General features: G+C 38.2%; 1 protein-coding gene across 6 annotated transcripts in view; it reads left to right on the top strand.

Annotated features, from left to right (window-relative positions):
* The window catches only part of ABCG2 (ATP binding cassette subfamily G member 2 (JR blood group)), a 122,344-nt gene that overhangs the window by 10,227 nt on the left and 85,666 nt on the right, over positions 1-26,451 (top strand). The gene's annotated exons all lie outside the window — the stretch shown is intronic.

Here is a 26,451-nt window from a genome sequence, read left to right as displayed (position 1 = left end):
TTCAGTAGGTCTGGAGTGGGCCTGAGATTCTGCATTGACACATTCCCAGGTGACCTCAGTGCTGCTGGTCCGTGAACCATGACTTGAGTAACAAGGGCTAAAACCCTCTAGGTTTTTGGCTTTGGCAGGGGAAGGGGTTGGGAGATGGTGGCAGAATGACAATATTTGGCTGAGCACATGATTTATGTAGAGCAGCCTGCGAGGAAAATTTGACACCATCTGTGCCCTGGTTGTACCTCTTTGATGGACTATCGCAAAATTTCGGGGCTTGTGTTAAGTAGTTCCTAGATGTGGTAAACCACATCACCCCAAATGAGAGGGGATGCTGGGCCACTCCTTGGATTGCATGGGCTTCTTTGAGCAGAGCCAGAAATATTTTTGTAATTTGGGGGATTCAGTGTCCATATCATGCCTCAGCTGGAGTAGCTAGTGGTCACTTGAACATTTCTGCTTCAACTGAAAATTATGCATCTAGAAAAATAACTGATGTCTTCCTCCTACCATTTGGAGGTGAAGATTATAAGGCTTATGAATCTATGACATGATTTAAAGTCAGTTCGAGTAAAGAACATAATTAATATGTTTTATCTCCTTGTGAGAGGCCTCAGAGTGTTCCTCTTTAAGCTGAGTAGCTCCCTGTCCTAAATGATACTTGTTTATCTGAAAGTCACTTTTAATCCAAAAGCGACAACCAAGAGAGAAAAGGGGAAAGAAGGGAGAGTGGGGACCAGGGAAGTCACAGCTTTGCACAATGAATGAAAGAAACCCCACCCTGAAAGTAGAATTCTTTCCCCCACATTTGTCGGAGTTTTCTAGTGTAGTAGTTTGTGTCTTCCTCAGCTAGAGAAATATGCTCGAGACAGAATAGGTAAATTTAAAATTGTGTTGTTTTAATGAACATACTGAAACTATTTGGCATTAAGGACAATTAGTAGAATGAAAGGTCAGAGATGTGGACAGGCCCAGTATGAACCCATTATACCATCCCAGGCAGAGGTGAGTTGCTTCTGCTTAAAATAAGCTTTAAATAACATTCCTTGCTATTATGGAATATAACAGAGGTGTTACTTAAAAATTTAACAACCTATGTGGCACAAACATTGACCAATCAGAACAGAAGCTAATGTAGACAGCAAACCACTGACAAGCAGTAATAAGTGCACGGGGCTGAATATCAGCCTGTTTTCTTTTCTTTTTTTTTGTTTTCTTTTTTTTCTTTCTTTTTTTTATTGAGTTATAGGCAGTTTATAATGTGTAAATTTCTGATGTACAGCACAATTTTTCATACATGAATATACATATATTCATTTTCACATTCTTTTTCACTGTGAGCTATTACAAGATCTTGAATATATTTCCCTGTGCTATATAGTATAAACTTGTTTATCTATTCTGTATATACCAGTCAGCATCTACAAATCTCAAACTCCTAGTCTGTCCCTCCCCCCACTTCCCCCGGCAACTACAAATCTGTATTCTATGTCTGTGTGTCTGTTTCTGTTTTATATTTAAGTTCGTTGTTCTTCTTCTTTTTTTTTTTTTGGATTTCACATATGAGTGATATCATATGGTATTTTTCTTTCTCTTTCTGGCTTACTTCACTTAGAATGACATTCTCCAGGGGCATCCATGTTGCTGCAAATGGTATTTTGTTGTCATTTTTATGGCTGAATACTATTCCATTGTATAAATATATCACAACTTCTTTATCCAGTCATCTATCAATGGACATTTAGGTTGTTTCCATGTCTTGGCTATTGTAAATAGTGCTGCTATGAACATTGGAGTGCAGGTGTCTTTTTGAATTAGGGTTCCTTCTGGATATATACCTAGGAGTGGGATTACTGGGTCATATGGTAAGTGTATTTTTAGTCTTTTGAGGAATCTCCATACTATTTTCTGCAATGGCTGCACCAAACTGCATTCCCACCAACAGTGTAGGAGGGCTCCCTTCAGCCTATTTTCATTCACTCTTCTGGGGGTAGAAATTGTAAGGCAGCAGATGCATTCAGAGACATGTAATCATATTGCTACCACCATCTGTCAGCTCTTTGGCCCCATTTTCTCAGATGAGGCCACTAACCTGTCTTTTCAAGCCTGGAGCCAACCCCGCATTCCAGCTGTGTACCTCCTGCAGTCTTTACTAGGGAAAGTAGCGTTCTCTTAAGTCACTGCAAAATCCTATCCATGCCTTGAGTAGAAGGGAGAATGCATATGTTCTTTTGTAAAGAGTTACAGCAGAAAATGAAACTTGATCACCAAGCTGTGCTTCCACGTAAAGCATCGTCACATATATCATTCTGCCTGATTTTAAACAACCATCTCGGTAACAGGTCAAGGGGATTGTTATTTTAACCTGTCAGTGAAGAAATGGAGGCTCTGGTTAAGCAACTGGCGATGAGTCATGCAGCTGGTTAGTGGGTGTGCTAGCTTTGATCTTACCTGTCGGCTCCAAGTTCAGGTTTATCCTGTACTTTTCTTCATCCTCTCAAGGCCCATGACAAACTACATTGTTCCATACTAGGGTTTGTTTTCTTTTTATGTCATAATCTGAAACCTTTGTGCATTACAAAAAATCCTATTTCTACTTTTTTTGTCAAAATTATTCACGTGTTTGTCATACGCTTTGTATCCATTAAAGCTTTTACTCGTTAGGAATAAAGGTTTTAGAGTAGTGCTTCTCAAACTCTATTGTGACTAAAAATCACCTGAGGCGCTTGCAAAAATTCAGATTCTTGGGCCCAATTCCAGACACCTAATTCAGTAGGTCAGGGCCCAGGCCTGAGAATTTGCATGCTACCATCCAGAGACCATGCTTTTAGACTATAGGCACAGCTTCAGTCAGTATTTTTAAATAACATATTTATGGTTTAGTGAGGAGGCTTTGTGTGCTTAGTAACACAGGTTATAGAGTCAGAATTCCTGGGTTTGAGTATTGATACCGGCACACATATAAGCTGTGTGATCTTGAGGATGTTAACCCATCCAGGCCTCAGTTTCCTAATCTGTAAAATGGGGACAGTGATACCACTTACCTCATATGATGGTTGCGAGGATTAAATGACTTAACAGTGCCAGGCACAGATTGTCTCTATATTTGTTTGCTCTTGTTATTACTAAGTCTTGCTCAATTCATAATTGTTCTTATAATAGAAACACTAACAAAAAGAATTCACACAGATAGCAAATAATCTTCTTTGATGTAAATGTTACCCCAGGGCTTAATCATGAGTTAAACATGTTGTTTTGTGTGTATAAGTCGATGTCCTGGGCTGTCAGCTAACATTTCCCACCAAGGGGAGAGAGAGCAGATGATGCTGAGAAGTTGGCAAGGGCCTGATCACGCAGGGCTTTACATAGCAGCTTAAAAGCTTGGACTTAACTCTGACAGTGATGAAAGCCTTCAACATAGTTTGAAGCTGGAGAGTGCAATCAGAATTGCATTTTAGAAATATCTCCCACTGCACTGTGGAGGCCAAGTTTGGAAGAAGGTGAGACTAGAGGCAGAGAGCTGTTTGAATAGACTGTTGCAATCATCCTGGAGAGAATTAATAAAGTCAAACTACTTCTCAGACTAAGTAAGGCAGTAGAGTAAAAGCTCAGAGCAGGAATCCCATGGCTCAGGCGATGGAATGGAGCATACGCCATGACGCAGAAAGGAAACGTGATACTGTATTAAAACTCCTTAGCTTATTCTTTTTCTCCCCATCGAAGCTCCAGGAGGCTGAGCTGTGTAACTCCTGTGTAACTCCAGCCCCTAACTCCTTGTAGGTCTTTGATGGATGTCTGGTGAGTGAATGGGTGAGGGAGAATAAATTGAATCCTCCTTGTGGTCTGCAAGTGTCTGTGTGATCTGGTCCCTGTCTCTCCAGCTTCATCTCCCTTCTTTCTCATCTGTTCTTACCACACTGGCCTTACTGAAGACCTTTGAAAATGCCCAGCTGTGACCTCTATCTAGTCCAAGGAATGTCAAAGTACTGCTCTTGGAGCAAATTTGTCTTGCCACCTATTTTTATAGATAAAGTTTTATTAGAACACAACCACACCCATTTGATTAAGTATTTTCTTTGGTTACTTTAGTGCTCCAGTAGCAGAGTAGAGTAATTGTGATGAGACCACAGGTCTTTGAAGCCCCAACTAGTTACTGTCTGGCTTTTTACAGAAAATGTTTGCTGATTCCCTGCTCTAGTTCTGTGGAATTGTTGTGACCTCTGCTGTAAAACTCTACCCTCAACAAAGCTACAGTAATCAGAACCGTGGTACTGGCATAAAGAAAGGCATACATACAGACCAATGGAATAGAATAGAGAGCCCAGAAATAAACTCTCACATGTATGGTCAAATGATTTTCTGCAAGGGCACCAAGACCATTCAGTAGGGAAAAGATAGTCTTTTCAATAATAGTACTGGGAAAACTGGATATCCACATACAAAAGAATTAAGTTAGACCCTTATCTTACACCATATACAAAAATTAAGTTAAAATGGATCAAAGACCTAAACATAAGAACTAAAAATGTGAAAACATGGAGGAAAAGCTCATGACATTGAATCAGTCATTTATTGAATATGAAACCAAAAGCATAGGCAACAAAAGAAAAACTAGATAAACTGGACTTCGTTAAAATTAAAATTTTATGCCTCGGAAGACATTATTACGAGATTAAAAAGACAACCTACAGGATAGTAGAAACTATTTGCATATCATTTACATGATAAGGGGTTAATATATAGAATATATAAAGAAGTCTTGCAGCTCAACAACAGCAAAAGCCAAGCAACCCAATTTAAAAAGGGCAAAGGACTTGAGTAGACATTTTTCTATAGAAGACATACAAATGGCCAATAAGCACATTTGGAAAGATGTTCAACATCACTAATCATTAGAGAAATGTAAGTCAAAATCTGAGCTATTACTTCATTACTGAGATATTACTTCATTCCCACTAAGATGGCCCTAATTAAAAAAAAAAAAAAAGGAACATAACATGTGTTGGCATAGATGTGGAGAAACTGGAACCTTCGTGCTTTGCTAGTAGGAAAGTAAAATGGTGTAGCTGCTATGGAAAAGAGTTTGGCAGTTCCTCAAAAAATTAAACCCAGAGATCCCACATGATTCAGCAATTCCACTTCTGGGTATATACCAAAAGAATTGAAGGCGGGCACTCAGACAGATATATGTACACCCGTATTCATAGCAGCATTATTCACAACAGCCAAAAGGCAGAAGCAAACCAAGTGTCCACAACAGAGGAATACCAGAGTGTGGTACATGCATACAACAGAACAGTATTCTGCCTTAAAAATTCTGACACATGCTACGAAATGGATGAACCTTGATGAGATTATGTTAAGTGAAATATGCCAGTCATCAAAGGACAAATACTGTATGATTCCACTTGTATGAGGTACCTACAGTAGTCAAGTTCATAGAAACAGAAAGTAGAATGGTGGTTGCCACCAGGGGAGGAGGCGGGTGAGGAGTTATTCTTTAATGGGAATAGAGCTTCAGTTTGGGAAAATGAAAAACGTTCTGGAGTTGGGTTGGTGCTCATGATTGCAAAAAAATGTGAATGTACTTAATGTCACAAAACTCTACTCTTAAAAATAGTAAGTTTTATGGTATCTTTATCTACATAAGAGACTAGCTGGCAAGCTCTTTCTATGAAAGGCTAGATAAGAAATATTTTAGGCTGTGGGCAGCTACTCCACTCTGGCATCACAGCATGAAAGCAGCCTTGGAGAGCAGGTAAAAGATGGGTGAAACACGGAGAGGAAAAAGGGAACTGTTGAAGTCCTGGGAATTGGGAGACTCAGAAGGAAGTTCATGTGGAAAGTCGGTGAAGGGAAGTATTTTACACAAATATGTTTGATTGATTTTATCTTAATTCCTGTCACTCCATCATCATAGCTAATACTCTAGACGTTAAATTTTCAGTTTGACTTTGACTTTGGAACATTGTACATTTCAAACTCCCACAGAATACATTTACTAATACAACCTCCGGGTGGAGCCTTTTCTTTTTTATCTCACTAAGGTGTTCTCATTAGTTTATTCAACTATTAGGGAGTGAAAAAATTTCCCTCTACTGTTCTTCTGGCTGGTCTAAGAATTAAACTGACATGAGACAGATCAACAGGAGAAAAACCGAATTCAGTTATGTACATATAGGGCCTCCATAAGAATATGAGGCTCAAGGACAAGTTAGGCAATCGAGGTTTATACACTGTCTGAGAGAAGGAGAAAGGGTAGGGGCTGGGGACCTCAAATATACCTACTGTATTTCAGACACTGTCTTAGGCACTGAGGATAGAATAGTGAATGAAATAAAATCCTACCCTTGTAAAGTTCACTGTCTAGTGGGAGAAGATAGATGATAAACAATAACTAAATCTGTATGGTGTAGTATGTTAGAGGGTGAGAGGAGCTAGAAACAAAAGCATGGTAAGGGAAAGGGTCATCAGGAAGGTAAAGGGAGATTTTGCAATTTTAAATAGAGCAGAGGAAAGCACTTAGGTAGAGGAAACGGGGGCAGGAGTATGTCTAGCATGTTAGATAAGCACGTAGGAGGCCAGTGTGCACAGAGACACTGTTCCTCTCCATGGTCCCCACACCTGTCCATTCTGGCTCTGTGCAGTATTGGCTACTGGTTTAAGGCATGTACTCCGTGCTGTAGGATGCATCCCAGCCTTGCATGGTGTCCCAGCTGGCACTATAATTAAGCCTTCAAAAATGAACATGCCAGTTCATTTTTCTATCAAGCCAGCTGTTTCTGCATGATGGAGGTATGTGGTGAATTTATAGAGCATGCGCCCATTTCCAAACCTCTTTGACCATAAATATGCCTGTAGTCAGAGACAGTGTTATGTCAGTACCATGGCAATGGATGAGACATTCTGTAACTTCATGATAGCAGTGTTGGCAGAAACACTACAAGCAGGAAAAATACACTTTTACACAGTGTGTAGCCATCCCTGAAAGTATAAAGAGCTGTTCCCTTATGATGGAAGGAGTCCACCACAATCTTCTGTTACTAAGTAGCCACCTGTCATCCTGGACAGTGGTGCCATATCAGTGGCTTAGTATTGACTTCTGCTCTTGGCAAATTGGACACTTAGCATTAGTTAGAGCCAGACCAGCCTTGGGGAAGTGAAAACCATGTTATTAGCTCACGTTTTCTTTTATGCTGCCACGGCCACTTTGTATATGGACCCGCTAAGCAAGCACTGGGATGCCTGGAGAAAGAGGCTTCCTGACATTCACAAAATAGATCTTCATGTACATCTGGCTTTTGACAGCCTCCACCATCATGGATACCCTCCACTGGATATATACATGATACACAAATATTCTAACAATTTTGTACCCACTCCCAGAGGTCCATACATAGTCTATCTTGTCACCAATTTTCCAATTAGTTCTTTCCAAGTCCCCAACCAGCCAACCAATCCAGTAGCCACTGTTCATAAATTATTATAAATCTTTGTACCTCAGGCTATGAAATGAAAAGCCAGACATACCCCTCAAAGTTCTGTCCACTTGGAGAGTTTCCTTCATCATGGTCCTCTGTGGTCATGCCTGAGTGGGTTGCAGTACAGTGGACACCCACTTTTGTCAGTGTAACATCATTGGTAGATCCACATGAGAACTAGACTTGTGCTTTCTTCTCTTCTGTGAACTGCTCATTGGGAATTCTGCAAGAGGACACTCGTATAGGTTGAGGAAAAGGCATAGAAGTGGTAGGAATAGGTTCTTTGGAAGTTGGACCCAACTGACCGTACATAATACTTGTGCCTTCTGGACCTGCTGGGGTCCAGTCTCCTTTGTACTGCTTCCATATTACAATGGAAATCTTGCTGTGTGCATCCAGTATCTTGGTTCCTGTTGGGACGTTCAGGTTGCATAGTCACTTGGTGCCATGTAGTCATGTGTTCAGTCTCAAACACTAGGACCAGTAGGAAACCAATAGCCACTTTTCAAGGGGAGAATATTTGTCATCAGAGGAAGGTATGGCCTTACCAAGCCCCTAGATATCTGTGCTGTGATGATCCTACTGGAATTTGCCTCAAACTGTATACAGAATCTCTGTCTACAACAGATCCTTCTAATACTATTTGGTCTGCTAGGTCCTTGGGTCCAAGTGTCAGGGCAACTTCCTTTGAAGCCTGGAGGGCTTTCAAAAATGGTAGCTTTACAAGCTATCAAATGGATGGGTTGGAGCAGCATGCTCAAATATTGCTCACATTGCCTCCAAATTTGAAAGAGGCCCACAGAGTAAGGTGGAGTTCTTTTTCCTTTATGAGGGGAAGCACAGGGTACAGCAACTTGTATCACATTTTAGAAGGGGTATCCTAACAGGCCCCAGATGATAGAGTCTCTGCAAATATCACTGATACAGTAAACCTATTAAATTTTATAGAATTTGAGTCCCACACCTTGGCAACCATATATGTAAGTAAGGTATTTTTGTTTGCTTGTTTCTTTCTGCTTAATAGATCCAGTTGGCATAATGGCATTAATATGCAAGGTCAGCACGATGTCCTCTGGAATAGCAAGACAAACAGGGTTCCTCCCAATTGTATTTTGTTGGCAGGGGAGAGGACATGGCCCTGGGACGTGAACAGAAACATACAGTCAGCCTCAGCCCTCTGTATCTGTGGTTCTGCACAATGTCAGATTCAGCCAATGTCAGATTGAAAATATTTAGAAAAAAATTCTGGAAATGTCCAAAAAGCTGTTGAATTAGGAAAGAGAAGGTGGTATTTACTGCAAAGTGGAGATGATGCCTTAGGCCTTAGACAGGAATGTGAAAAGTTCATGTAGGCCAGGGTAATAGGAGGAAAGGCAGAGTATGCTGCTGGGTAGGCAGATATGGTGGAGGGAATCAACAAGTCTCTTTTGATTGTTTCAGTTTTCTTTTTTCTTTTTAAATTTAGTTTACATTGATTTATAACATAAGTTTCATGTGTACAACATTATATTTCCCTGTCTTTTTTTTTTTAATTTTATTAATGGAGAATACTGGGGATTGAACCCAGGACCTCATGCATGCTAAGCATGCGCTCTACCACCGAGCTATTACCTTCCCCCTACAATATCATATTTCTTCTTCTGTATACACTGCAATGTGCTCACCACCAAAAATCCAGTTTCTATCCATCACCATACAGTTCATCCCGTTTACCCACTTGACCCTCCACTCCCACCCCTTCCCCTCTGGTAACCACTGCTCTGTTCTCTGTATCTATGGGTTTGTTTTGGTTTGTTTGTTCATTGATCTTGTTTTTGTTTGTTTATTAGTTTTTTTATCTTCCACATGTGCGTGAAATCATATGGTGTTTGTCTTTCTCCATCTGACTTATTTTACTGAGCATAATACTCTCTAGGTACATACATGTTGTTGCAGATGGCAAGATCCATCTTTTTTATGGCCCAGTAATATTCCATTGCATATTTATTGATTGATAGATAGATAGATAGATAGATAGATAGATAGATAGATAGATAGATAGATATACACTGTATCTTCTTTATCTGTTTGTCTGTTAATGAGCACTTTGGTTGTTTCCATATCTTGGCTATTGTAAATAATGCTGCCATGAACATGGGGGTGCAGATATCTTTTCAGGTTACTGTTTTCATATTCTTTGCATAAATACACAGAAATGGGATAGCTGGATCCTATCGTAGTACTATTCTTAATTTTTTGAGGTATCTCCATATTGTATTCCATAGTGACTGCACCGGTTTACATTCCCACCTACAGTGTATAAGGGTTCCCTTTTCTCCATATCCTTACCAAAACTTGTTATTTGTTGTCTTTTTAGTAATAGCCGTTTTGATAGGTGTGAGGTGATAGCTCATTGTGTTTGATTTGCATTTCCCTAATAATTAGTGACTTTAAACATCTTTTCATTTGCCTGTTGGCCATTTGTATGTCTTCTTTGGAAAAATGTCTGTTCAGCTCCTTTGCCCATTTTTAATCAAGTTTTGTTGTTGTTGAATTATATGAATTCTTAATATAATTTTGATATTAATCCTTTATGATATATATCATTTGTAAATATCTTCTCCCATTTGTAGGTTATCTTTTCATTTTATTAATAGTTTCCTTTGCTCTGTGGAAACCTTTTTTTTATAAAACTACCATATAATCCTATTTGTTTATTTTTGCTTTTGTTTCCCTTGCCTGAGGAGATAAATCTAGAAAAATATTGCTAAGACTAATGTTAAAGAGCATACTGTCTATGCTTTCTGCTAGACGTTTTATGGTTTCAAGTCTTACATTCAAGTCTTCAATCCATTTTGAGTTAATTTTTATGTATGGTGTGAGATAGTGGTCTAGTTTCATTTTTTTGTGTGTGGCTGTCCAGTTTTCAGAACACCGTTTATTGAAGAGATTATCTTTTCTCCATTGTATTTTCTTTAATCGGTTGTCATAAATTAATTGTCCATATATGTGTTTATTTCTGGGCTCCTAATTCTGTTCTTTTGATCTGTGTATCTGTTTTTTTTTTCCAATATCATGCTGTTTTGATTACTATGGCTTTGTAGTATAGCTTGAGCTCAGGGAGTGTGATACCTCTAGCTTTGTTCTTTTTTCTCAGGATTGCTTTGGCTGTTTAGGGTTTTTTTGTGGTTCCATATACATTTTATAATTTTTAAATTCTATTTCTGTGAAAAATATCCTTTGGATTTTGATAGGGATTGCATTGACTCTGTAGTTTGCTTTAGGTAATAAGGATATTTTGACTGTGTTAATTCTTCCAATTAATGATCACAGAATATCTTTTCATTTATTTGAGTCTTCTTCAATTTCTTTCAAAAGTGTCTTAGAGTTTTCAGTGTATAGGTCTTTTACCTCCTTGGTTAAGTTTATTTCCAAAGTATTTTATTCTTTTTGTTGCAATTGTAAATGGGATTGTTTTCTTAATTTCTCTTTCTGTTAGCTTGTTAGTGTGTAGAAGTGCAACAGATTTCTGTATATTGATTTTGTATCCTGTAACTTTATTGCATTTATTATTTCTAATAGTTTTTTGTGGTGTCTTTAGGGTCTTATATATATAAAATAATTATGTTATCTGTAAATAGTCACAGTTATACTTTTTCCTTTCCAAACTGAATGCCTTTTATTTCTTTTTCTTGCCTGATTGCTCTGGCTGTGACTTCCAATACTATGTTGAGTAAAAGTAGTGGGAGTGGGCATTCATATCTTGTTCCTGGTATTAGAAGGGTAACTTTCAATATTTCACCACTGAATATGATGTTAGCTATGGGTTTGTCATATATGGTCTTTATTATGTTGAGGTATGTCCCTTCTATATCAATTTTATTGAGAGTTTTTAAAATCATAAATAGATACTGAATCTTGTCAAAATCTGTCAAAAGCTTTTTCAGCATCTTTGAGATAGTCATTTGGTTTTTACCCTTCATTTTGTTAATGTGGTATATCACACTGATTTACTTGCAAATGCTGAACCATCTTTGAGTCCCTGGAATAAATCCCACTTGCTCATGGTGTATGATCCTTTTGATAATAGTGTTGAATTTGGTTTACTGATGTTTTGTTGAAGATTGTTACATCTATGTTTATCAGAGATATTAGCTTTTAATTTTCTTTTTTCTGTTGTCTTTGGTTTTGGTATCGAGGTGATGGCCTCATAAAGTGTTCCCTTCTCTTCAATTTTTAGGACTATTTTTAGAAAGATAGGTATTAAATCTCTTTGAATGTTTAGTAAAATTCACCCGTGAAGCCACCTGGTCCTGGACTTCCATTTTGGGGAGGTTTTTGATCATTGTTTCAATCTCTGTACTAGTGATCGGTCTGCTCAGATTTTCTATTTCTTCCTGATTCAGTCTGGGAAAGTAATATGATTCTAAGAATTTGTTCCATTTCCGCTTCTAGGTTGTCCAATATGTTGGTGTGTGACTATTCATAATATTCTCTTATAACTCTTTGTATTTCTGTGGTGTTTGTTGTCATTTCTCCCTTTTTTACTTTTGATTTTATTTATCAGAACCTTCTCTCTTTTTTTCTTAGTGAGTCCAGATAATGGTTTGTCAATTTTGTTTATCTTTTCAAAGAACCAGCTCTTAGTTTCATTGATTTTTTAATTGTCTTTTTAGTATCTAGTTCATTTATGTCTGCTCTGAGCTTTATTATTTCCTTTTTTCTACTACTTTGGACTTCATTTGTTCTTCATTTTCTAGTTTCTTTACATGTGAATTTAGGTGGTTTGTTTGAAATTTTTCTTGTTTCTTGAGGTAGATCTGTCCTGCTGTAAACTTCCCTCTTAGCACCACTTTTGCCATATCCCATAGATTTTGGTATGTCATATTTTCATTTTGATTTGACTTTAGGTAATTTTTTATTTCTCCTTTGATTTCTTTGTTGACCCAGTAATTGTTCAGTAGTATGTTGCTCAGTCACCAAATATTTGTGATTTTTCCAGCTTTCTTCTTGTAGTTGATTTCTAGTTTCATTCCACTGGGATCAGAAAAGATACTTGATATAATTTTAATATTCTTGAATTTATTGAGACTTATTTTGTGTCCCAGTGTGTGCTGTTTTTGAGGACAGTCCATGTGCACTTGGGATGAATGTGTATTCCACTACATTTCGATGGAATATTCTGTACAAGTCTGTCAAATACATCTGGCCTAAATTTTCATTTAAGGCTGCTGTTTCCTTGTTGACTTGCTGTTTGGATGACCTGTCCATTGATGTAAGTGGGGTGTTAAAGTCCCCTACTTTTAATCATGTTGTTGTCAGTTTCTCCCTTTAGGTCTGTTAATAATTATTTAATATATTTTTGTGCTCCTATGTTAGGTACGTTTATAATGATCACTATTATGACTTCTTGGTTAATTGTCTCCTTTATATTGTCTCTTGTTAACTTTTTTGGCTTGAAGTCTAGTTTGTTTGAGATGAGTGTGGTTATGCCTGTTTTCTTTGGGCTGCTTTTCACTTGGAGTATCATCTTCCATCCCTTCACCTTTAGCCTGTCTTTAGACCTGAGGTGTGTCTCCTGGAGGCAGCATATACTTGAGGCTTGTTTCTTAATCCATCCAGCATTCTGTGTCTCTTGATTGGTGAATTCAGTCCATTTACATTTAGGGTGATTATTGATAGATGGGAACTTAGTATTGTCATTTAATCTTTTGTTATCTGGCCACTCTGTATCTCCATTGTTTCTTTTTCCTTGTGTTTCTGCATGCTACTTTTGTTTGGTGGTTTTTTAATGGTATTTTTCTCAGTTTCCTTTTTTTATGTTTTGTGTCTCTGCTTTGTGTTTATGTTTTGTGGTTACCCTGGGATTTGTATAAAATGTCTCATTGATAAAGAGATTCCTGTTAGATTCCTTTTTTTGCTGATAGCATTTTGTCTTCACTTACTTTTGTGTTTTTGTTGTCTCAAATTATCTTTTTTATATTGTGTTTGTTACCATACTGAGATAACTATAGTTATTTTTCTGCTTTCTTTTTTTAGATCTCTAATTTTTATACTGTAATAAAGTGTTTAAAAACCTATTCTGATAAAGAATTACAGTTTTCTGGTTCTGTCTATTTATCACGTTGCTTAAAGTTTTGTGTATTTTGACCATTTTGTTTCTGGTAGAAAAGCTCCTTTCATTTCTTGTAAGGCAGGTCCAGTGGTGATGAACTCCCTCAGTTTTTGTTTGTCTGGGAAATTATTTCTCCTTCATATCTGAAGGATAACTGCTAGATGAACTATTCTTGACTGACAGTTTTTATCTTTCAGTGTTTGAGAATGTCACTGCACTCCCTCCTGGCCCGTAGGGTTTAGGCTGAGGAATCTGCTGATAGCCTAATTGGGGGTTCCTTTGTAATTTACTGTCCTTTTTTCCCTGGTTGCCTTTTAAATTCTTTTTTTGTCATTGCCTTTTGGCAGTTTTCATATAATGTGTCTTGGAGAAGGCCTTTTCAGTTGGGCTAATTAGGTGTTCTCTTAGCTTTTTGGACTTTGTGGACTTCCTTTACTCTCTCTGCTCCCTTTTCCCTCCTTCATCCTAATGCTCCCTTTCCTAAAAGAGTCGGATCTCTCTCATAGGACTTCCTTATATTTTTACATCTTATTTCTCTTCCCTCTTCTGCTTGTGTCGTTTCCAGATTTCTATCTTTGTGCTCACTAAATCTCTTCCACGTGGTCTGCTCTATTTCTAGTGCTTTCCAATACATTCTTCCTCTCGTTTATGGTGTTCTTCAGCTCCAGAATTCGTTTGGTTCTTTTTAAGGATGTCCATTTCTTTGGTAAAGTACTCCTGTTCATTAATTTTGTTTTTCAAGCTCATTAAACTGCCTTTCTGAGTTTTCTTGTATCTCTCTGAGTTTCTTCATGATAGCGATTTTGAATTCTCTGTCAGTTAGATCACAATATTCTGTAACTTTAAGTTTGATTTCTGGAGAATTGTCACTTTCTTTTTGTGGTACAGTGTTACTGCAGTTCTTCATGTTGCTTGATGAGTTATCCCTCTGCTGCTGCATTTGAAATTAAATGACAGGTTAGCTGTTAGGTTCCTTTCTTTTGTCTTCCAGTAGGTGGTGGTATCACACAAGTTTGTGATTACTCTCACTTGAGCTGCCTCTGGTTATGTTTGAGGCTCTACACCTTCTAACCTCCACCCCATCCACATGAGGTGTTCCTCCGTGCCTTCACGGCCACTCCTTGTTTCTCTAGGGTGGTTGCTGCCTTGCTTCTGCCAGAGTTGCTGTTGTCACTGGGACGGTGGGCTCTTTCCTTGCATCCAGGATCCTCTGAGACACAGGCTTTGTAGTGTGGGGAGGGAAACAGTGCAGGGGGAGCTGGGGTCATGCAGGCACCTCTACCATGTCTGGTACTATAAGGTTTGTGGGCTCTGCTACTGCAGATGGGGGGTCAGGGTGGGGTCTTGGGCATGTCAGCAGCTGGAGGAACAGGGTCCCAGGCCCCACTCCCGCTGCTGCCTAGCTACCTGTGGCTGTGGGCGCTGGTTTGACTGGGAGGCCAGAGTCACGTGTGCCGCTTCCTCTCCTACTACCAGGTCCTCTGAAGCTATGGGCTATGCTGCCACTGTCAGGTGACAGGGATTGCAGACACAGACTGCTGTGGCCTCAGTTCTGCTTCCTCTGTGTGTTCCGTCCATTCACCCTTAGATGTGCAGACACATGGAATTCTCTGGTGTCCTGTTGTGTTGGGCAGAGGCACCTTTGAGTTGTGGATATTTTACTGATTGTATATTGAAAGGGGAGAGACAAAGGTAGTTCTTCCCTCTGCCATGTTTCTCATGTCACTCCTGCTTTAGTTTTCTTAGTAAGGTAGGAAATAGGGTTATCAGCTGAGAATGACTATGGGAGAGGGTACAGAAGAGAAAGAGGAAATCACGACATATTGAAACAGGAAAATGGAAAGGTGAATGGGCTAGGGAAATATAGTTTGAGTTGCTGGGTACCATTCAGAGTCCCAGCGTTAAGATTCATGATCATAAATTTAAAGCCAGATAAATCATTATTCTTAGGTGTTTTTCTCCACCCACATTTAGCTGCAGGGATATAGGCACAGAGTGGGAGAGATTTGAATTTAACTAGAGATTCTGGTTTTGCCAAGCAAGCGAAAATGCAAAAGAGGAACAACAGAATTCATGGCCTTTGCAAGGATATTATCGTAGTGAATGATCGTGGAATTTCAGGCGCTTATGAAGATTAAAGAGACCAGTATGGAATGAGACACAGTGATATATTAGTAAAGTTAATGATTGCAGGTCCTTGTGGGGATCAGAGGTTAGTTGGAGTTAGGTTACTAGAAGAAGCCAGGTGGGGACATGGGATATGGTGGTCAAAGAGCAAGGCAGATAAAATGAGATTGCTTATGACAGTGTCTGTGGCGTGACCTGGGAGTGCATAGCTGAGGCAGGGTGGAGAACACAAACATTGGAGGAGAGCAGTTCAAGGTAGGCAGAGGCCAGCATGCTGGAAAAATCACCTATGTGTATACTGAATTAACCAAGACATAAGACAGGAGTAGTGTTAGAGAGAGTAACAGTGTACCAGGTACTGACAAATGGGGGAAGAGGGTCCTGGAGTCCAAAGATAGCAGTTGAGATTTGGGGGGAAGTTAGTAAATGATTCACTTTGGGGTATTCACACTTTGCAGTGCATTTCTCCTCTCAGAATAAGCAATACCAGCATGTGAAATTCCCCGTTGTAACCTCGAGGAAAACTCTCTTGTTTCTGTAATGACTTTTCATGCTTTAATTACAAGGGGCACTGAAGCCTGACAAGGAATTATTTTTGTTTTTCACCTAAAGCTAGGGCAACCATGTTTACTTTTGAGAGCCAGAGGGGGCACAATTAATAGTTACTTGGAGCAATACATGTAAACTGGGACTTTCGTATACAAACTGGGACATGGCTCACACCCTGCCCTGCACAATATGAGTGCAGCCAGTTTAATTATGAGCCAGCTCTACACTGAAGGCTCTCATTCCCCAAAATCACTACAAATACTTGGGACACACAAACAGATTAGAAAGAGAAAAATGACTCAACTTGCCTTTATCTTGAAGAGAAGATCAAGAAAGACTTCCCCCCCACCCCACTTCCCTAATTATATTTATTGCCTGTCTTATTTTTCCCTTCAGTGCAATCCTAGTTTGACTGTATCTTCAAGTGAGAGAAATGCTCTATTTCCCAAAGTGTATTGGTCATTTGAAAGTAGTCTAAACTGTTTTCTAAATCCCCACAGTTGTTTTCTGCATATCTTCTGGGTAGTTAGTGTCAGAATTGAACTGAGTTGTAGGACCCTCATTTGGTGTTGGGACCTGAGTCAGGTGGAGAATTGATTGGTGTGAGAAAAAACCCCCACATATTTGCTGTCAGAAGGGTTGTAAATAAAAACAGTTTGGTTGGGGTAACAAGCAAGGTGTGATCTCTCTCTCCACTCTCTGGGCCACAGAGAACATTCTGGCACAGGAGAAACTAAAGAGCATGGAGCCTCCTTCAGACAGCTTTGAATTGCATTCAGATTATGGAGCCGTGGAAGACCAGCACCTCTACCAGGGAATGTCAATGTTTTCGTGTAAGTCAGCTGCAGTAAGGTGGCACCATCATCAAGTGCTTCCTGGACATCAGAGGTTGAAGGGGCCACAGTAGAAAGATTTTAGATTTGTGTCAGGATGTGATCCCAGAAAACATCTGGAAGCTGGAGGTTCTATGTCATGGAGGTAGAGGCACCAATCAGTGAAGTTAAAATAATCACCATTCTTGTATCTTCATTTGTACCCCAAAGGGGATGCTTCTTAGAGAAATTTCAGAGTTACACCAATAGCCAAGGGTACATGGCCCAAGAAACGTAAGTGGTGAGGTTGGCTTCTCAGAATTCTGAAATGGATTACTGTTCAGTGGTATGTGGGCATATGGGCACAAAGAATGAATGAGGACTAGGGCAAGGACTGTAAGAACCAGTTGTACTCCTTTTCAGAACAGTGGCTTCACCTTGTTAAATTAAGACAGTCTTTAATCTGGAGTATAATTTCCTTAGAATATCAAGAAGACAACCCAGTTAACAGTAAGTTATAATGGAAATGAAATACAATGTTTTGGGGGCATTTCTTCCCTCTTAAGATAGTTAGAATTTATGTAAAATCACTGCAAAACACCTGGCGTCAGTCATCAAATGCAATCATTCATTAATGGTTTCTACTCCAGAGGATGCCTTTGGAAAGGCTCGACTTTAAGAATTGCTGGTCCCAACAGATGCATTTTCATTTCACACTGGTGAATGCTTTGGGAAATTGCACCTGGGTCTTTTGATCTGGCCATAGGCACGGTAACTAAGCTTAAATGAATCTGACTCATTTACAGCACCGTAACAGTTGATGTTTCTGTACAAATTAAAGCATGACCTGCTGCATTATTTCTCCTTCCCATTTCTACTTTTTGCTGATCAACAGAGAGATTTTTTTCCTCTTCACTCATTCCAGTTAAGAGGAAATTTAAACAATAGACAAGACATGGAAGCAACCAAAATGTCCATTGACAGATGACTGAATAAAGAAGTTGTGGTATATTTATACAATGGAATACTACTCAGCCATAAAAAAGAATAAAATAATGCCATTTGCAGCAAAGTGGATGGACCTAGAGATCATCATTCTAAATGAAGTAAGCCAGAAAGAGAAAGAAAAATACCATACTATATCACTCATAGGTGGAATCTAAAAAAAAAGAAAGAAAGAAAAAAAAGGACACGATGAACTCATCTACAAAACAGAAACAGACTTGCAGACATAGTAAACAATCTTATGGTTTCCAGGGAAAGGGATTGGGAAGGGATAAATTTGGGAGTTTGAGATTTACAAATGTTAGCCACTATATATAAAAGCAGATTTGAAAAAAAATTTTTTCTACTGTATAGCAAAGGGAACTATGTTCAATATCTTGTAATAACCTGTAATGAAAATGAATATATGAATGTATATGCATGACTGGGACATTGTGCTGTACATCAGAAAGTGACACATTACGACTGACTGTACTTCACTAAAAAAAATTAAATTTAAAAAAAGGAGGAAATTTAAGTTCTCCTCTCTATGTAGGCCATAGATCTTCACCATTTAATGTTGAAGTCCTTTTATGGATGTTAAGGTAACAAGGCTTTACAAGGCAAAGCCAGGTATCTCCTTATGGATAAGTTTTGGGTCCATTTTAGCATATTAAAAGAGGGGGAAAACAAATTGATCAAATCTACCTTGTCTAACCTCAAACGCATTGTTTCTGAGTGTGGTGCAGTCTACTTGCATCAGAGTCAGAACCACCTTGTAATGTTTGTTTGGAGTTTAGATTCCTGGCTTCTTACCTACTGAATCAGAATCTTGTTTGTGTCTGTCTGTGTTTCTTAAGAGTATTTCTGAAAAACATCAACATGATTCAGATGTATTCTAAGCCAGCTGTCATGGTTTTGTAACTAGTTGCATCAGCCTGAGATTAGTTAGTGTGCCTGTAGCTATATTCAAGACCTACCAAAAGAGCCAAAGAGCACATCCTAGGAGATTTTTAACCTGGCAATTTTTTTTCCGAAGCTGGCTGTGTTAACTGCTAGGACCATGGAAACAGCTCTATAAAATCAGAGAGTTAAAACAGCTCTATTTTAACTTATAGTTTAAAACATTGTAGCTTCCTAGTGAACTTAAAACTGAAGGAACAGCAAAATGAATACATATGAATACGTTTAAAATGAAAATGTCTACATATTAACCATAATTAGTCACTACATCTGTATTATTCAGTCACTAGGCACAAATTAATTAATTAGATTTTTAGACATCTAGATAACAATTTTAATTTTAGTATAATTGATATTAAGATTTCCTCCTGATAGCAAGTAGATAGCAAGACTACATATTCATACTACTCAAAGAAATTAAAGTGTCTTCTTTAAAAAAAAAATCTAATAGACAATTTGAATAGACCTATATCTTAAAGTGTTTGAATCAATAATTAATAACCTTCCCAGACAGAAACACCAAACCCAGATGAGTTCACTGGGAAATTCCACCAAACATTTAAGGAAAATTTCTACCAATTCTCTACAGTGTCTTTCAGAAGATAGAAGTCAAGGGAGTATTTCCTAACTCACTTTGTGAACATTATCCTAACACCAAAACTGGATAAAGACATTACAAGGAAAGGAAACAAACTACAGACCAATATCTCTTGTGACATAGATACAAAATCCTCAAAAAAAATTAGCAAATTGAATCCAACAGTGTATGAAAAGAATTATTTACTATGTGAGATTATACACCAAAAATTGTACACAACATGACATATATTTCAGGTATGCAAGGCTGGTTCAACATTTGAAATAAATTATTGTAATCCATCACATCAACAGAATAAAGAAGAAAAATCATATGATTGTATCAATAGATGCTAGAAAGCATTTGATAAAATGCAATACCCATTCATGATAAAAACTCTCATCAAACCAGGAACAGAGAGGAGAACTCCCTCCTCTTGATAAAGAACATCTACAAAAAGCCTACGGCCAATATCATACTTAATAGTGAGAGACTGGACGCTTTCCCACTAAGATTAGGAACAAGGCAAGGATACTCTATCTCAACACTCCTTTTCAATATCACATTGAAACTTTTAGCAATGCAGTAAGACAAGAAAAAGATACAAAAATTATGCAACTTGAGAAAAAAGAAATAAAACTGTTTTTGGTTGCAGATGACATGATTGTCTATGTAGCAAATCAAGCAACAACAGCAATAACAACAACAAAAACTCCTGGAACTAATTAAATTATATATCAGGTTTGCAGGGTACAAGGGTAATATTCAAAAGTCAACCTCTTCCTGTATACTAGCAATGAACAAGTGGGATTTGAAATTAAAAACACAATACCATTTACATTACATCCCCAAAAGTGAAATACTTAGGTATAAATCTAACAAAATATGAAAAAGATCTATATGATGAAAGCTACAAGACTCTGATGAAAGAAATCTAAGAGTAAATAAATGCAGAGATACTTCATGTTCATGAATAAGAAGATTCAATGTTGTCAAGATGTCAGTTCTTCCCAGCTTGATCTATAGATTCAGTGCAATCCTTATTAAAAAAAAAATCCAGAAAGTTATTTTATGGATATTGACCAACTAATCTAAAATTTATATGGAGAGGCAAGAGACCTTGTATAGCCAACATATTATTGAAGGAGAGGTACAGAGTTGGAGGACTGAGATAACCTGACTTCAAGACTTCCTAAAAGCTACAGTACTCAAGACAGTATGAGATTGGTGAAAGAACAGGCAAATAGAACATGGAACGGAATAGAGAGCTTGGAAAAAGACCCACATAAATATAGTCCACTAATCTTTGACACAGGAGCAAAGGCAATACAGTGGAATAAAGATAGTTTTCAACAAATGGTCCTGGAACAAATGGACAGCTACATGCAAAAAAAAAAAAAAGAGAGAGAGAGAGAATCTAAGCACAAATCTGAACTCCCTTCACAAAATTAATTCGAAGCAGGTCATAGACCTAATGGAAAGTCCAAAACTGTAAAACTCCAAGAAGATAATGTAGGAGGAAATCTAGGTGAACTTGGACATGGCAATAACTTTTTAGCTACAAAACCAAAGGGAAGATCTATGAAAGAAATCATTATAAGCTAGACTTGATTAAAATGGAAAACTTCTAGTCTGTGAAAGACAATGTCAAAGGAATAAGGAGACAAGCCACATACTGGGAGAAAATATCTTCAGTCAGCAATCAGATGAATTAGCTAATATATAACCTAAATGCAGAGATATCACAATAACTCATTTTGAAGTTACCCAGTTAACCACAATTCAAGGTCAGGGCAAGAAATCAGCCTCTGCAGAAGTCTCCAGTTCCAGGTCATGCTGCCTCCTCACCAGCTAAGATAACTGCCAACAGTGCTAGGCGTGGCATAGTTTCCTTAGTGTTAAAGCATCTTTCATTCTAGGAAGAATTGGGATTAATCACAGAAATTTTTTCAGTCCAATTTCAGATGTGCAATTAAATAAGTGATTTAGGCTTTTGATTTAAAGTTGAAATCTTACTAAATCTGTAGAAAAATAACAGGACATTTAAAGAATTAGGGTTGACCGTATTTATAATTTCAATCATTTCCTTCATATGGGTTATTTGAGCAATTGGGGAGGCTTAATTTGTTAAATTAGAAAATAGGAGTACTTAAGTGTGCAGAAAAGAGTGAACACAGGAGGCCTGAGGCTTCTGTCCTTAGAAAGGCCTGCTCTCAAGATTGGCCCTTGGTTGGCATCTGGGAGATTGAGTCACAGAGTGTTCCCACTCAACAGTTAACTGATAAGGGTGGTTCACTTTGCCTAGACTGTGCAAACAAACAGTATATGCTGAATGCCTGCTCACCTTCTGAGAGTCTGGAATTTTGGTACATGCTAAGCAGAGCATGCCTACATACCTAGCTCCCAGTAAAAACCTTGGGCTCTAAGCCTTTAGTGGTCTCCCTGGGCCAAAATATTGCACACATGTGGAGTTTTCATTGCTGGGGGAAGAGCGTGTTCTGTGTGACCCCTTGTGAGAAGAAGCGAGCATAAGGCAGCTTGCAGATAGAGTCCTCTTTCATTGCTGGGGGAAGAGCGTGTTCTGTGTGACCCCTTGTGAGAAGAAGCGAGCATAAGGCAGCTTGCAGATAGAGTCCTCTAGACTCTCCCTTTGTCTTTCCCTTATGATCTACCTGTGTATCCTTGCTATGTTGCTATAATAAATCTTAGCTCTGACTAGACCTATACATTGAGTACTGTAAATCCTTCCAGTGAATCTCTGAAAATGGGCATAGTCTGGGGGTTCCCAACACACTAAAGAAATTCAAGTTTTCTTCTACATACAGTTTTAAGTGTTTGGGAGTGTTAAATTCAGTAAGTTTATAGATTAAACCAAACACTATTGAAAGATCTCTTAGAATTGAATCATAAACTTTACTAGACATATAAATAGGGCAATAGCATTGGTAAACTGAATTATAGACTTAAAAAAGACTAGAGTCTTGAATTTATAACTTTGATCACCAAATACTAATTTCTAAAACCCAAGTAAACTTTTAAATAGGCTTTTCACCCCCTGAAAAGTCCCTTGAGAGGATCCATAAAGGCCAAATTTAGTGTATCTCATCAGCCCGTGACAGATTGCTTGTCCTCCTAGTCTTAGTGAAAGAAGGGTATTTGTTCAAATCAACTACAGTCCCACATCACTAAGATTTCAGATAAAAGGAAGTAACCTAGGATCCACCCCTGTTTATATCACTTGATAATTAACCACATTACACCATCTCATAGAATCTGCTTCTAATGGTGATACTAAAATACGTTTTTTGTAAAAGCATCAGGTAGGGAGTCCAACTAAACGGGTGATAAATGTTAACTCTATAGTGTTAAAGATCCAGGAAAAGTTAATAAAAATTATCCTTTTGATATTCTATAATGCCCTTGACAGATTTCCCCACTGGATGATGAAGAATGTGGCAGGAGCTTCTGCTAGAGCATTATGCCTGAAACCTACTTGTCACACATTAAAAAATTTCTGCTTTTAGAACTGTGGTATAAGGAGAAAACAGGGGCTTTCTCCCCATAACTATCATAGTACCCAGCACTTAGTAAACCCAGTAAATACTAATGAATGAATGGAAGAGCTAATGATTTAGTTGAGGGAATAACATGTAAACATCCCAAAGTTAAATGACAATAGGAGACAGTGGTTTTGAAGACATATAAGAGGTAGTAAGTGGTAAGCTGCCAAATGAATGGAAGTGAGAATAAGTGTTAAGAGCTCCGAGTAGGAGACCACTGTAGGCTACAGAGGAGAAGGTTTCATGGAGAAGTTGGGCTTAAAAAGTCCTGGCTTTGAAAACTGTATTAGATTTGAAAATGAAGAGTAGGGAAAGGCCTGAGAAGCAAGAGTGCACGCAAAGGGATGGAAGTGAGAGAATAGGAGAAGTGACTGTGAGATGCACGTTGACCCTCTAGCACTGCAGCCTAGCTGTTTACAAAACAAGAGTGGGGACAGACCTCTTAGCACCCAGGTTGTGATGGTCATGTTTCTCTGGCTCAGGATTTGGACTTGACTCTCTTGAGAGGGGAAAGAATGAATGATTTTTCAATAGGCAATAATATGATTAAAGAGTTTGGTGGTTCTAGAATAAAGATTATCCCAGAACAAGGTGTAGGATGGTTTAGATTGGATTAAAGAAGTGAGCGTTGTTGGTAGAGAATACAGTAGTTAGAAGACAGCCCAGACATAAAGCAATAAGGGGCTGAAGTTAACGTAAGGTCAGAGGTTATAGAAAGACATGCATCTCTTAAACATTTTAAAAGAATATGTGGTTGGACTGGTCACCACAACCAAAGAAAAGCTAAGAGTACCTTTGTGAAAGTGAAGGAGGGGAGTACTTTTTTAGCACGAAGTTATTTATGTTTTCATTTTCTTCTTTACATCAAGTGAGAATCAGTGTGTAAATTAGGTAGTGTTAAACGAAAATTTAGACCCCTACTTTTCCAAGAGAAAAGAATTTTTGCAACTCAAAATGTAATTGAAACACATACCCAAGGGATTTAATGCTTATGTATTTTAAGGTTAGAATCTTAGTTTTACCAAATAAACCAAGAGAGAGTCAAGCACCCCATATGTAGCAGGATAATGTGCACAGTGATGAGCTGGTATATTGCAGTCTGCTGGTGTCTTTAGAAGACTTTGCAAACATTCTGTAGAGAAGAGCCCAAGACACAAACAGCTTTGGTGATTGTGTTTCAGGAAAGAAGACAGGCTGTCAAGTTTTCTGCCAGTGGAAATTGAAGAAAATAAAACTAAAGGGATTTTTTGGCCATTTCCTACCAGTGTCCCTACTGGTAGATGTGCTTCAGGAAAGGATGAAGAGCTTTTGGCCAAAGAGGAAGCAGCTTTAAGAAAGCAAAGCTAAAAGAAAGAATTGGCAGTACTCTTAAGAAACTAGGTAGCATTGTTCAGGCCAGCCTGGCCTTCCTGTTCTATGGGATCGCAAACATATTTTGTACTTAACTGACAAATATTGTAGCAGCTTAAGACCTGGATTTCAAGTCTGTTTCCATGCAGAACTCACTACTCTTAAAATTATGAAATCAAATACTCCTCTTAGCATCCTAATCCCCACAGCCAGTGCCTCCAAAGCAATGCAATAAATCATTCTCTGATGGAGAGAATAACCAATCTTCTTTCACCAGAAGGAACCAAAATCCTTTATTCCTTCAAAACACTTTCAACTACACCCTTTACTTGTAGGCAACAGAACAAATAAAGTAAAATGGAGCTCTCTTGCTCTACCAAATGGGGCCAACTAATCCATAACCTAAAATGAACTGAACAGTACGGACAGCCATGCCATCTCCTGGCATGATACATTTTACAAAATGTTGTGTTCATTTTTCTCTTGTAATATTAATAATAGCTAACACATAGTGTGTACTTAATAACTGCCAGACACTTTTCTAAACACTTTACGTGGTTTAATTCATCTTGTCTCCAGCATCTAGGAAATAGGGATCCCTTTTGTGACAGATGAGGAAATAGGAACTTGGCCAAGGTGACAAACTATGTAGTTTGTTCTATGTAGTAGAACTGAGATTTTTAAAAAGCCTGACATTCTAGGTGAATAATTTCTGTCACACAGGTTTTGATGTTATTGTTTACATGTACACGTATCTCCATTAAATGCTCATTATGTTTCCTTTTTTCTTTTAAATAGACTTTATTTTTTGGAGCAGTTTTAGATTCGCAGAAAATTGAACAGAGCACAGCGTTCCCACATACCCTCTCTCCTCTATAAGCACAGCCTTGCCTGCTATCAACATAGTGCTCCAGAGCAGAACATTTTTTATAATTGATGAACTTACATTGGCACGTCATTATCACCCCAAGTCCACAGTTTACATTAGGGTTTATTCTTGGTGTTATACATTCTATGGATCTCTGGATTTTGACAAATGTATCCAGCACTGCAGTATTGTAGAGAAGACTTTCCCTGCTGTAAACATCTCCTTGGCTCCACATTCCTCCCTTTCCCATTCCACCTGGCAGCCACTGACTTCTTACTGTCTGCATTTCATGTAGTTGGAATCATACAATATGCAGTCTTTCCAGACTGGCTTCTTGCACTTAGGAAGATGCATTTAAGGTTCCTCCAAGTCTTTTCATGGCTTGATAGCTCATTTATTTTTAGCACTGAATAATATTCCGTTGTCTAGAATGGGGAAATTGTTTATTTATCCATTCACTTACTGAAAGACACCTTGGTTGCTTCCAAGCTTTGGCAACTGTAAATAGAGCTGCTGTAAACATCTGTGTTCAGGTTTCGGTGAGGACTTAAGTTTTCAACTCACTGGGTAAATACAGAGGAACATGATCACTAGGTCTCATGGGACGTGTATGTTTAGTTTTGTAATTGTGAAACTGTCTTCCAAAGCGGCTGAAACAACTTGAATTCTCACCAGCAAAAAATGAACATTCCTGGACAACATTTGATATTGTCAGTGTTTTAGAGTTTGGGCTTTCTAATAGGTGTGTAGTGGTATCTCATTGTTGTTTAAATGTGCAATTCCATAATGACATGTAATGTGGAGTATCTTTTTTCATATGCTTATCTGCCATCTGTATATCTTCTTTGGTGAGGTATCTGTTCAGGTCTTTGGCCCAATTTTTAATTGGGCTATTTGTTCTCTTAGTGTTGAGTTTTAAGAGTTCTTTGGATATTTTGGATAACAGTCATGTAGCCGATATGTCTTTTGTAGATATTTTCTTCCAGTATGTGGCTTGGTCCTTCATTGACTTTCTCTATTGATTTTTTTTTCAATTTTATTATTTCTCCTTGAATGTTATTATTTCTTTTCCTCTGCTTACTTTGTATTTAATTT

This window comes from Vicugna pacos, chromosome 2, assembly GCF_048564905.1.
Source record: "Vicugna pacos chromosome 2, VicPac4, whole genome shotgun sequence".
Classification (NCBI taxonomy): domain Eukaryota; kingdom Metazoa; phylum Chordata; class Mammalia; order Artiodactyla; family Camelidae; genus Vicugna; species Vicugna pacos.
This window is presented reverse-complemented; position numbering and strand designations above follow the sequence as displayed.